Source organism: Hemitrygon akajei, chromosome 29 (genome assembly GCF_048418815.1).
Source record: "Hemitrygon akajei chromosome 29, sHemAka1.3, whole genome shotgun sequence".
Taxonomy (NCBI): Eukaryota; Metazoa; Chordata; class Chondrichthyes; order Myliobatiformes; family Dasyatidae; genus Hemitrygon; species Hemitrygon akajei.
Genome location: NC_133152.1, coordinates 33,768,545 through 33,782,721, shown reverse-complemented (window position 1 = coordinate 33,782,721; position 14,177 = coordinate 33,768,545). Strand labels below are relative to the sequence as shown.

Here is a 14,177-nt window from a genome sequence, read left to right as displayed (position 1 = left end):
TTAGTTGCCTGGCTGAGGGACGATAGTTATAAGATTGGATAGCTGCAACAGGGATTGTTTTTTTTTTTCGAGGACAGAAGGCTCAGGAACTGATTAGAATTTGGAATCTGCCAGAAGTCTGTAAAATGATGAGATGTCTGGACAGATTGGATATGGGTAGACTGTTCTTATTGGAACAGGTATAGAATGAAGAGGAAAATAATTAATAGCAATATCAGGAAAGTTTTTTAATTATACAATGTGTGGCTGTAATCAGGAATGCACTGCCTGTAGATGTGGTCCAGGCAGATTCCTCTGTGGCTTTCGAGAGGAATTAGATAAATATATGGTGAGGAAAATTTTGCATTAGAGTGGAGAAAGGGCCAGGAGGTGGAACTAGTGAGTTGCTCTAGTAGGAAGTCAGTATGGAAACCATGATCAGAATGGCTTCCTTGGTGCTGTAACCATTCTACGATTTTCCTGTCAATTCTGGTGAGACCACATTGGGAAATTTATGTAAAGCTTTGGTCTTCCAACCTATATCTGTGATGAAGGAAGTGCAGCGAAGGTTCAAAAGATTGGTCCAAGGACAGATTAAGCAGACTTTGCTATCCTCTTGCAGGTAGAAGAATGAGAGGAGATCTCATTGAAACATGAAAATTATTGGATGGCATAAGAAGGTTAACACAGATTTAATTTTTCCTGGCTTGGGCTCTAGAACCAAGGGTCACTGTCTAAAAATTGATCTCAACTGTTCGGGATGGACATGAGATCTATTTCCAAAGAGTTGTGAATCTTTGGAATTCTCTACCCATAAGGGGTTTAAGCTGCTGAGTTTATTCAAAGCAAAGTTGATTATTGGACATTAAGGAATCAAAGGATAAAAGGTTAGAGCAACAACCTGGCACAGAATTAAAATCAGTACAGATCTTTTGAGTAGTGAAGGAGGCACAAAGTGGTTGAATGGACTGATTCTGGAACAATTCCTTGCAGAACACAAAATGTTGGTGGAATTCAGTGGGTCACCAGTATCTGTGAAAATGAATGAACAGTCAAGGTTTTAGTCTGACACCCTTCCTCGGGACTGCAAAAGAAGGGGGAAGATGCCAGAATAAAAAGGTGGGAGGGGGTGTAGGGGAAGTAGGACAAGCTAAAGGTGATAGGTGAATTCAGGTGGGTAGAAAAGGTAAAGGGCTGGATAGGAGAGGAGAGTGGACCACAGGAGAAAGGGAAGGAGGAGGAGGGGCTCAAGGAGAGGTGATTGGCGGGGGAGAAGTGTTCAGAGGCCAGAATGGGGAAAAGAAGAGGGAAGGGGAGGGAATTTTTTTTTAATGGAAGGAGAAATCAATATTCATGCCGTCAGGTTGGAGGCCACTCAGATGATGTTGCTCCTCCACCTTGGGGGTGGTCTCATTATGGCACAAGAGGAGACCATGAACTGATATGTCAGCAAGGGAATGGGAATTGGAATTAAGATGTTTGGCCACCAGGAAACTCCATTTTTGGAGAATGGAGCAGAGATGCTCAATGAAGCAGTCCTCTCTATTTCTTACATTCTTATACATTCAGGATTTCATGGAATCATAGAATCAGTACTGCCCAGATGAGGTCATTTGGCATAATAAGGCTAAGCCTACTCTTTGTAGCAAAAGTTAGTGAGTCCAAATTCCCACAGCCTTGAAAATTATTTTCCTTCAGATATCTATATTCACAATCCTCCATCTATCTGCCAGAAGACATAATTTCACAAATGTCATCAGGCACTTGTTTGCAGTCCTCTTGCAATCTATCACTATTCTCGCTGTTAACCATATTTCCAAGTTTGACATCATATCCCTGTTTATGTATTTATGCTTGCAACTCATCAACCTTATTCATAATTTTATGCATTTATGAATACATTCTAGTACTTCTTCATGCTTATCTCTCATCCAAAATTTATTACTTCCTACTTTGCCATGATCTGACATTCCAGAAGCTTTTATTAGATGCTAAGAACGTAATCCTTTTTATACATTTACTCCTTTTTTCTGCTGTCTTATGCTGGTGTCCACCCCTCTGCTCATTTAATTTAAACACTCCTCAGATAAGCTAGTGAATATTCCTAGACCCTAACTCCTACCCATACATCAGTCTGATTTATTTTCCAATTTCCACTCTCGCTGATATGAAGTACTGGAAGTTTGTAATTCACAGATTAATGTTATGTATTTCCTACAAGTTCCTGAGTATTTAGAAATAGGACTTTGACTTCCGCCCTCTCTTCATCATTGCTACTGACACATATTACATCTTCTGTTTCACTATCCTCCCTCCACAAAATACTCTGAATTCTATCTTAACAACTTGCATCTCAGCAGAAGGGTTTCAACAAACCATATACAATTCATATACTCTGTATCTCACTGACAATGAAAATACCTCTTGACAGCCATTCTCTACCATTTGCTATTCTCCATTGTACGGTCATGATGCCATCTCCTGCTTTCCGTCAAGGTGTAATCACGTATGCTGAGTACTAGTCTGAGAGTGGCACACACCCTGAAGATTCCTGCAACTCACACTTTTTGAAAAGTCACTATTTTACACTCTGAATTCTCTTTTGCTCTGGAGCAAATAACTCTTGGTTTGTACCGTCCAGGAAATCACTAGCCTCCCTAGTGTGATGTAGTCATTCGAATTGCTCTCCGAGCTTAGGAGTTCAGAATTTGAGCAGGATCAGCTAAGGCACTTCATGCAGATGAGTTCTCCAGGAGACATGCAACACCCTGAAGTCTGTACATGTCACAAAAATGGTAGGTTTAATATCTTAGCTGTCAAATTAGCCTTATATTTCTTCTTTTTCGAAACATTCATTATGTTACCTCCCCCACCCCCATTAAACTATCACAATTTTTCCCTTAATAAGAAACATCAACAGCAGAAACATCAATAGATGTGTAAAAGGAAAAAAAGATGATTAAAACTTAGTGTGTTCCCCTTTCAGTCAAGGCAGGAGAACTTGTACTGGGAGTAAAGAAAAAAACGACAAATTTACTGATTTTTTTTTTCTTGGTCTTCAAGGAAGAAATCACCAAAAGCCACCAAGGAAATAGTGGAGAACAAGAGAGTGAATGGAATGTTGAGAAATGTTAGCAAGAGTCAAAATATAATATTGGAGAAATTAATGTGTGAGAAAACCAAGAACTCTCCGGAATCAAAAAACCTTGATCCCAAGGTTTTGAAGCAGGTAGCATGAGATATAGACCACAAGATATAAGAGCAGAATTAGGCCATTTGGCCCATTGAGTGGAACACTGGCTGCCGTTTCAAAATTTCACATTTTCAAGGAAGGTTTCATTAACTGGAAGGTGTTGAGTGTTATCATAAGACCATAAGAAATAGGAGCAGAATAAGGCCAATAGGCCCATTGCGCCTACTCCACCATGGCTGATAGCAACATCCACTATCACTTTGTAGATATAAATTAGGTTAATCATTTAGCAAGACTGGACAGGAACTTTTTTTTGTAATCATGTGATAGCTGGACAATTTACTACACTTTCTTAAACTGATGGCGTTGTGCATCTACTTGAACAACCTGGAGAGTCGAGGTGGCTTACTGAAAGTATGCAGAGCTCGGTGAGATCAGACCTAGGATAGTGTGTTCAGGTCTGCTTTCCCCTCCTGAGACAGGAAATATTAAGAGGGTTTGCCAGAATGATTCCTGTGATAGGAGGTTGCTCCTGTGTTAAGGTACGCACACTGAGCAATTAACAAAGTCTGAATCTGGCTTGTGGCAATGGACCCCTCTTTTCCTAATGAAACTGCCTGTTTCTTCCTCTGAATAAAAATAAAATGAATTGCAGATGCTACAAATATGAAATAAAAATTAGATAATGCTGGAAAAACTTGCACAATTCTTCCAGCATTTTCTGCTTTTATTGTACTTTGGTGTGCTGGATTACAGATGAAGAATGTGCTTTTCCGCTAGGTAATATACAGCAGTTTGAATGATGCCAATGAAACATAGACCCAGTGAAAGATAAGGAAGAAGAGTAAAAAGAGGAAAATATCCCATTGTAATGATATTACTGATAGTATAAGGCAGGGGTTCCTATCCTTTGCAATGCCATGAAGTCTTACCATTAACCAAGGGGTCTGTGCACCCCAGGTTGGGAACCCCTGGTATAATGGGAACTACCTGACAAGATGGTACACTACCAGTCCATCCACTGCTGTGTGCATAGACATTCCATTCGCAGGGGTAAAGCACCTTGGTTGATTCTTCAGGAAACTCATACAAAGACATAAGCACATATCTATGGAAGGTCAGTAATGCTAAATTACTTCATTGGAGAGAGCGGACAAGCGTCTCTAGAAAATAGTTGCTGATAGTTCTAACTGTGTGAACTCCAATCATCCTTGAACTTCATTATTACCATCTCATCTATAGCAAATGCTTCACTACTCTGAAATCTTCTTCGGTTGAATCACCATTGACTTCATGAGTTGGCTTTCATATTGTAGCAAAATACACTCTGAAATGTTTCACTAAATTTCATTCACCAATGTGCTGGGTCTGCATCTTAGAGACGGCTGCTACCTGACAGGCAAGTAGTAATGTTGACGCAGCTTGTCTCAGCTGCACCTGGAAGAGTAGGCTCCAGATTTTATTCCAAAGGAAATTTACAAATTCCAAGTGAATATTAGATTGTTTCTATTTGCAATTATTTTTAGTCCAATGATACATAAATCTCCATGGTGAAGGTTCAAATTTAGAGACCATCTGATTTAGAGAGATACGAGACAGCATAGAATTCATACTGAATTATACCAAACAATAAAGAGGAGAGCAATAACAAAGCCACCTGGCAAATGATATTGCAAGCACAGGGGTGAAAATCATGTGTGAAATATCATGCTATCCCAAATAAATGACATCCTGTCCATCTTTCCTATTTGTTGGAGAGTCTATATCAAGGGGTTACAATCTCAGGATATTAGATAGGACATTTAGGACTCACCTCAAAGAGGACCACAACCTCGTCAAAGGGTTTGGAGGCTTGTGTGCCTCAATAACCTGGAATGCTATGTTGGCTAGAGTTAGGGCCTTGTGCTTTGGCGTTTGGTAGGGTCACCTATACCAAACAAGTCAAAGGGTAGAGACCAGACTAAGAGTGATTTACTGGTCCTTCGGGTTCAGGGATTCATCTCAAGGCTAACAACCCTGATTGGTCAAAAAAACTGTTATGGAAACAACAATGAAGAATCCTTCCACTGTATATCTGTGTGTGATGGTATGGACAGAGAAAGGAGGAAGATATTCGTTGCTGCCCTAAAAGCCAGTGGCATAACGGGCAAAATGAATGAATGATTTAGGACTGAGATAAAGACAAAATTCTCCATCCAGAGTATGTGGTAGAACAGAAGATGATGGGGACCAACCTGGGGAATAAATTTAAGATGCAGGTGGATTTTTAGACAAACTGCTTAAGGGGGCATAGGAATATGGTATTGAGATAGGAAATCAGCTATGATCATATTGAATGGCAGAACAGGATCAAATGCCCAATTGGCTGGCTCCTGTTCCTAGTTTTCATTTTCTATGGCTCTAAGATTAAGCTTTAAAACAGGGGTTCCCAACCTTTCTTATGCCATGGGCCACGGACCCCTGCTTTAAAACCTCAAAACTTCACATCAAGCCAATGATCAGCCCACGTATGTCTCTCCATGTTAAAAGTGTTATTTAAATCTGTCACTACTGTATTGATCACAAGATCGCCAGGTGCCAAGCACTGTATTCACATGTCATTGACATGATGTGACATGACATTCCTGAAAAATTGCAAGTGCTGATGGACAAGTGAAAGGATTTTATAAATAAGCAATTATTGAATGAATCCCAGTGAATTTCATGGAGAAAATCTGCTGAGATGGAAAGAATTGCAGATCCGAAGTTTACTGAATCGCTGAATAACTGAATAGTAGACTGATAATTTACTGTGAATATTTATTTTCATTTTAGAACACATTGTTACTCATATGGAAAAGACTCCAGGCAACACCTGAATGAGGTTATTTCATCAAAAAGTGAAAACAATAATGTCAGGACTAGGCATATCTCAATTGTCTGATTAAGGCATATTTCAGCATGCAGAGGTCACAAACGATGCAGGCCTCATCTGCAGAAGTGAAATCAAAGCCAGTACTGCATGCCTATTAGTAATCTGATAACAGTTTATACGAAAAGTGGACAATAAAATGACCATTTGGTGTGTGTTTGTTGTCTTCTGCAACTGTAGCCCATCCACTTCAAGTTTAAGAATGATGTGCATTCAGAGATACTCTTCCACACACCACTGTTATAATGCATGGGTATTTGAGTTGCTGTCAGCTTCAACCAGTCTGGCTATTTTGCTCTGACCTCTCTCATTAACAAGGCATTTTTCACCCATGGAACTTCCACTCACTGGATTTTTTGTTTTGTTTTTTTGCACCATTCTTTGTAAACTCTAGAGGCTGTTGTGCATGAAAATCCTCCAGCAGTTTCTAAGATACTTAAACCACCCCATCTGGCACCAGCAACTATTCCAAGATCAAAGTCACTTAGATCCCATTTCTTCCCCATTCTGATATTTGGTCAGAACAACAACTGAATGTCTTGACCACTTCTTCATGCTTCTATGCATTGAGTTGCTGCCACATGATTGGCCAATTAGATATTTGCATAACAAGCAGGTGTGCAGATGTATCTAATAAAGTGGCCACTGAGTGTAATATTGACTTCAATTTATATAGCCTTTCTATAATGCATAACGTGGACTATGTTTCAATATGTGGAAATCCCGTAAAGACTGGCAAAGTATCCAATTCAATTTCCTTTAGAAATTCAACAGAAGCATTCAAATTATTTCTGTGCAATATAATTTACATACCAAGAATGAACGGTGTCCCACAGTCAAAGAATACACCCTACATTGTGTCAATGCACTCTCAGCTTTTACTGCTGCGTAGAAGAGTGCAGTAGTAGAAGGCAAACCGCAAGTGTTATTTTATGAAATAGTTTATTAAGCATGCTGTCACTGATAATTAAAAGGAAGATACACATTTTCTGGTATATCATACTGTTTTTTTTAAAATATGGAATTGGTGCCGAGTTCCTGTCCTAGACAATTTTGATGGAGTGTTGACAAGCTGTGGACCAGATTTTACTTTTAACGTAAAACGTTAAAAGTAATGGACCCCAATCTATTTATTGTATTGTAATGTCATAAACAGTTTAATATCTAAGTTTCCTTTCAAAGCAGAGTCCAGGAGAGGTCAATCTCCTCTGAGTCAGCATGAAATGTGAGCATTAATGATAAGAGAGGCATACCATCAAGTTGTCAAGTTGCTTCATGCAATAAATCAGTTTAAAGCTAGGGCAACAAAGTGTCCTGACTAGTACAGCTGTTGCCTCATAGCACCAGCAATGTGTGTTCAATCCTGACCTCCCATGTCAGTTGTGTGGTGCTTGCATGTTATCCCTGTAACTCTAACGATCTTCTACAGATGTGCTGTTGAAAGTATCCTGACAGGTTGCATCGTGGTCTGCTGCAGAGAGTTGTGCAGTCAGCGTAATAAACCACATACACATCCTTTCCCTACCATCAGAAGTATCTACGTGAGTTTCTGCTACAAGAAGGCAACATCCATTATCAAAGATCCCCACCATCCAGCTCTTGTCCTCGACCCTCTGGGCAGGAGATACAGAAGGCTGAAATCCCTCTGTGTCATGTTCAAGAACAGCTACTTTCCTTCAACCGTTGAATCCTGAGCCAGCCTGTATAACCCTAATCACCACCTCGGTGTAGCAACACTGAGTCCAGTTTGCACTGCAGAGGACATGATTCACAGTGATGATCGTTGGTGCTCGGGAGGACATATTCTGACAAATTCTAACAAGCAAACCCCAGCTCATTTTGCCTTTGGAATTTTGAAACATCAGTCAAATTAGGGCAAATGTTAGTTTGGGAATCGGAAAACTAATCAGATTTCCTTCTACTACAAATACGTGCACTAATTATTATTATGTAATACTGTGCCTAACTCCCTCAATTACAGAGTTCCATGTGAAACAAAAAAAAGCTTGAAATTCCATCTTTTGTCTTGGCATCTTCAAGGAGTACAGGTGCTTGCTATTAATATATCTCACGTTTCACCTCAGTTTGAGAACATGAATGAGTTTGTATAGAAGTACTATTGGATGCAATACCTTCAGCCAACCAAACATAATAATTCCCCTTTTCACAATGAATCCTGTTATAAGCCAAATGAAAACTGAACCCTACTCCACTGTGGCTTTCATCGAGTGGCCATCCTTTTGTTCCCTCTTGGATTTTCCTCTTTCTCTTCCTTAAGATATTGACTCATGCCATTGGTGAATTTCCCTCACACCATCAACCCTTTGGTTTCACTGAATTGACTGTTCTTCATAATTAAAGCATGAACTATGGTGCCAACAGGCATTTAAAGGAATACAATTAATCTGATCCAAACAGCTACACATCGGTGGTCAATCAATAATGAGTCTGTTGGTGTTTATTGACAACTAGCAAGTCTGGATGGAATTATGAGGCATGCTTCAGGTGGGATGACAGCACAAGTGACTACTCTCCCACTGGACTCACTGTTGAATCCACTAGCTGAGCAGTGACTTGCTGAAGAGAGGATTCCATGAGGCCTATTTGCCATTCAAATTTACTCTGCCCTACTGGACACCTTTGGTCCGTGAAAGGTCAGGTTGCTCTGCCCTCTGAGCCAAGGAAAGGTGCAGGTGGGCTTGCAAGGGTTGCTGGAATGGGGACAACGGCAGTAAGTCAGGTCAGTGAAAATAAGACTCAATTTTGACTATAAAGTGTTAAAAAAAAGCACATCCATTGTGATTTTAGATCAAATATCTCAGCACAGATTTGAAAGAGAATTAGTATTTCCTAACCTTGTTCAGTCCTCTGAGAAGACCATAACCTTGTCGTGGTTTGGAGGCTTGCATGCCTCAATGACCTAGAAAGCTATGTTGGCTGCAATCAGGGCTTTATCCTTTGGCTCTTGGCAGGGTCACCCATGACAAACAGGTCAAAGGGCAGAGGCCAGACTAAGAGTGGTCCACCGGTCCTCCGGGTTCGGGGGGTTTAGCTCAGTGCTAACAACCCTGACTGGTCAAACAATATTGTTTCAGAAACAGCAATGAAAAATCCTACAACTGAGTACAACAGCATTCCTGAGTCTCCAGGAACTTGCATGACTGACAGGAGTGAAAGCCGAGAGGGAGCTACTGGTGCAATGAAGGAAGCCATGAACACTGCTAGAGATGGAGGAGCTTCACTGCTGCCCTAAACACCAGTGGTGTAATGGGAAGTAATTAAGTAAGTAACCTTGTGCAATGCTTTTCAAATTAAAAAATAGGGAGATCTGAATAACCACATTCCCCTTCAACTCTGTTGACCTCACTGGCAAATTATTTATTAAGTGTTTATGGATCATAATATGCCAGTGACAGTAAAGGGTTTAGTCAAAATGTCAGTTAACTTGCAAAAATCTGTTAATCAACAGATTTCTAGATATTCTGAGTTACGATTTATCTTTAAATACAGAAGAATCAAGGAACTTTGTGATTTTGTTTCATTAATTGTTCCTGCAGCTGAAAATGCTTTTATTTAGGGTTACCGTGCCAATCAGATTTTAGTCTTTAAAAAATTTATCACAACTGTACCCATCAAAAGGATTGCCAACTCTGAATAGCAGCAATTATAACTCATCTATTTATATTTACCTAATACCCCAGAATATACTACAGTGCCAAAGTCTTAGGCACATATATATGTAGCTAGGGTGCTTAAGACTTTTGCATTGTACTATATTTGTCAATGTGGAGTGGAGAGCGAGTTTGTACGTCTGTGGGAGTAAAGGATGTTGGGAATGGTGAGGATGGAGTGCCATGGGAGTGGTGTGGGACACGTGGCAAAGCAGGAGTGTCAGGGGCAGCTAGTGATGTGCGTACAGACACACCCAGCCCTGAGACACCAGGCAAGGTAACTTGATTTCAAACATTTAGTTTATTGATCATTACAGAACGTCTCCCTGGTGCTTCCCACTCCCTCCTTTCCCCCTTTTCCCTTCCCACGCATAGGCTCTGTCTTAAAACTGGGAATAACCATTACATTCTTATTAATAATTAATACCACTGTCATTATTTCTCTTTAAAATAGGCTGTTTTCTTGATTAGTGCATTGAAGCAACTTTGTGTACATAAACAAACTGAAAATAATTATCTCCTACACATTGAGCAGGTAATATGACATTGACACACTCTGAAAGAAGCAAAGATCACAACATGCACAACAGTGGAATCCTCAATATGGAATCTTATAATTTGATTTGATCACATACAACCCATGTTTACGTTCATCCCAGATCTGGTAATTCCACTGTGGAATCATAGAGTCATTTAGGCAAAGCAGATTGTCATTCAGCCCACTGAGTCTGTGTAAGCCTCCTATTGAGTATCCAGTTACATACTTGTACCTTCCATCCAAAACTCCCGCTTTCTTCCATTATCTTGTATTTACTTTTCTTTTAAGCATACACTCAATTTCATTTGAAATTACTAATTTTGTTTCTGTTTCATAAGTTTTAAATCACCATCACTCCCTGTAAATTCTGTGCCTTTTACCTATTTGGCCATCATGTGATTCTTATTTGCTCGTTGGAACAGTTTTGCTCTGCTTATCTATCTAATGCCGTCATGATTTTGCATATGTCTAACCAACCTCTTCCAAACCTTTGTGCTCCCATGGAGAAAAATAAAACTAGCTTCCTAAGCTGATTGTTGTGTGAGTCATTTCTAACCCCTTGAATTACTCAAGTGAATGCTTTGAGGAATGTCCATACTTTTCCAGAGCTGGACAGAATAGTCAGCTGTCATCCAACCAGCGTTTTATAGAGGTTCAGCATCTCCTCTCCTCATCTGTATGTACTTTGTGCAGAAATCTACCCACTTTACAAAATGCTCTTGCACCATGTACAGCTGCTTTATAAATAATTAGGTAGTGCAAGCATGTTGGAAAATATACTATTTTAGAAATAGGTTTCAGCAGATTAATAAAATTAATCTTTCCCAAAAATTACAACCTAAATAATTATATTAAGAAAAAAAATACTACATTGCAAAAGCATTTTTTTGCATACAACTTAATTGGAAACAAATACTGTGGGTTCCAGTTAATTGACCCATTGTTTTTTCCAGCCGTTTACTTGGGACAACTCAAAGAACAAAATGTAAATAGTGAAAATAGGCATTTTCACTTATTCATTTATTTAGGATACTATGACACTTAATTGGGGCAGGAGACTGTTGCCGAACAGCTTCTAATTAGCATCAGTTGTGTGTACTTGCAAGGCTGATAGACACTTCCCATGCTTAGAGCGATCAGTGTTTGCATAGTGTCAGTTTCATGTGCTTGTGTTCAAAAAGCAGTGATTTTTGTCACTGACTGTTGGCAAGAAATAAGCAATAAGACAAATTCAGAACCGCTTCACTGTTTGAAGCATTCAGGCTTGGAGATGCCCGAAATAGCCGCAAGTGGAAGTGAAATGATTTCACTACTTCAGCAAGTTAGGAATTAAGAAGGTATCAACAATTATCCTGAATGTTACAATGATAATGAAGATTTGGAGGCTGCAATCACCTAAAGCATTGTATGATGCTAGTCCATTATCTGCATTAGGGTGCCTGCTCTGATTTTGTTCATTTACAGTCAGTCAAATGAATTCCTCAGTCAAAAACTACGAGGAAATAATACATCATTTTACAGTACTGTAGAGGTATTGATACTGTTCTAATTTGTTCTGTATTTCATTTAAATTCATAATTTATTACTCAGTTAAACAATAATTTATCTTTTCCCCCCTTTTTAAATTATTTCCATGAAATTTTGGCTGATTGGGGCAGCCATTTAATTGGGCCAAAATTTACTTGTCCTGATGTGTCCAAATTAGCAGGAATCCTCTGTTGTAAATATTTAAGAACTTCCAACGGACTTCGATTCTAATTGATCTGACTGGTTCTGACATTTTCCACTTTAGACTTTAAGCACTTCCAAGCAAATACCCACTTCCAGTGATAAAACAGCAGAATAATTCTTATGAAAGTGTGACAGACTGTTAAAGATTGTAAAGATGAGGCTAGACTGAAAAGTTGATGGGTAACATGTTCTGTGAGAGATGAATGTTGATGGGGAATGAAGCTAATATTAGTACACACCCTGTTGCTTCTGAAGTCTCTGCTCCATATGAACTGCTTTCCAAACCTGTGTCATTAAGTGAAATTATTACTCATTGCAATTAGACATCCTGAAGGCTCTGGAATTCTTCATCATCCTTCTAGAATCTTCACATTTCAAAAACTAAATGGCATCACCAATGACTATTTTTATGACATATATTGCCCTGCTTTACAAGTGGGACAGCATGGTAGCATAGTGCAACACTTTACAGTACAGGTGACCCGGGTTCAATTCCCACTGCTGTCTGTAAGAAGTTTGTACTTTCTCCCTGTGACCACGTGGGTTTCCTCCGGGTGCTTCGGTTTCCTCCCACAGTCCAAAGACGTACCAGTTGGTAGGTTAATTGGTTGTTGTAATTTGTCCTATGATTAGTCTAGAGTTCTTGGTCCTCCAAAATATTCCACATGGAATTTAAACTGGAGGTGGCAGAGGGTGGATTTAAGAAGGAGATATTTGAAGAAGAAGAAGAGCTGTCTTAAATTTAACTGGGTTTGATTGTGTAACTATGGCAGGATGAAGGTTATTCCATGCTTTAATTGAGCAGGGGAAGAATGAATTGCTGTACACTTGGTAGTTAGTATTTTAAATTGAAATGAGTGCCCTCGTCTGCTCCTAATTGGTTTGGGTTTGTTGTAGGATTGGTAGTCTATGTCAAGCTGACCATTTAACATTAAATTGAGGGTTAAATCGAGGGATTTCTGGGTGGCGTGGCTTGAAGGGTCGGAATGGCCTATTCCGCACTGCATCACAATAAATAAATAAATTCCAGAGTTCCATAGTGCTCTAAGAGGTTGTTAGGCCCTTCGTGCCCACATTGGCCTTTATTGCAAACTAGTTTAATGCCATTTGCCTAAATTACGTCCTTCCATGCCTTGCCTATTTACCTGTCTATCTTTTGCTGCTTAAACTAATAATAAGATCTGATTTCACCAACATCCACTGCTAGTGCATTCCACACATCAACCATTCCGTGTAAAGCATTACTACCCCTCAGATCTCCTCTAAAGCTCCTCTCTCTAATCTCAAGCCTACGCTCTCTTGTTGGTGATAACCCTGCCACGGGGGAAAGGATTTTGGCTATCTACCCAATATATGTATTTTATCATCTTGCAAGCTTTATATATGTTCTTCAGCTTCTTTTATTTCAGGTAAAACAAAGTTCAAAGTAAATTTATTATCAATGTACCCATATATCACTATATCAACCCTGAGATTCATTTCTCTTGGTGCATACTCAATTAATCTATAGAGTAATAACCGTAACTGAAAGGAGTATTGTCCAGAGCCCACAGAATGTCGCCGGAGTTCACCGGTGTCATCAGGTCCTCCCTACTTCAATCTCTCTCCATAATTAAAGTCCTCCAGTCCTGGTGAATCTCCTGCAGATCTACCCTCTCTAAATTCTAAACAATAAAACCCCCAAATTGCTCTTTTTTGCCCTATCAGTTTATGTTGGAATCTATAGTGATTTTTTGCCACAGTACTCTGTTGCTGCTGCAAGTTAATATGTGGGCGCTACGGTAGCTTAGCAGTTAGTGTGACACTATTACAGCTTGGGGCATCCGAATTTGGAGTTCAATTCCAACGTCGTCTGTAAGGAGTCTATATGTCTTCCCCATGGAATGCGCAGGCTTTCTCTGGATCCTCTGGTTTCCTCCCACAGTCCAAAGGATCAGCCTTGATGCACCATCAATAACTCTCAGAGACGTGCGTTAAGGTAGGCTTTTATTGGCTGGAAGAAAGCACAAGCAGCAAGCGACCATCACACAACATCCTGGAGACTGAGGGAGGAGCAGTGCCTCCAATCGCCTTTATACAGGGGTCTGTGGGAGGAGCCACAGGAGCAGTCAGTGGGGGGGCGTTTCCAGACAGGTATATGTAGTTCACCACAAG

At 39.8% G+C, this 14,177-nt stretch overlaps 1 protein-coding gene across 10 annotated transcripts in view; it reads right to left on the bottom strand.

Annotated features, from left to right (window-relative positions):
• prdm16 (PR domain containing 16) overlaps window positions 1–14,177 on the bottom strand; it is a 716,934-nt gene that overhangs the window by 628,429 nt on the left and 74,328 nt on the right. The window lies entirely within an intron of this gene.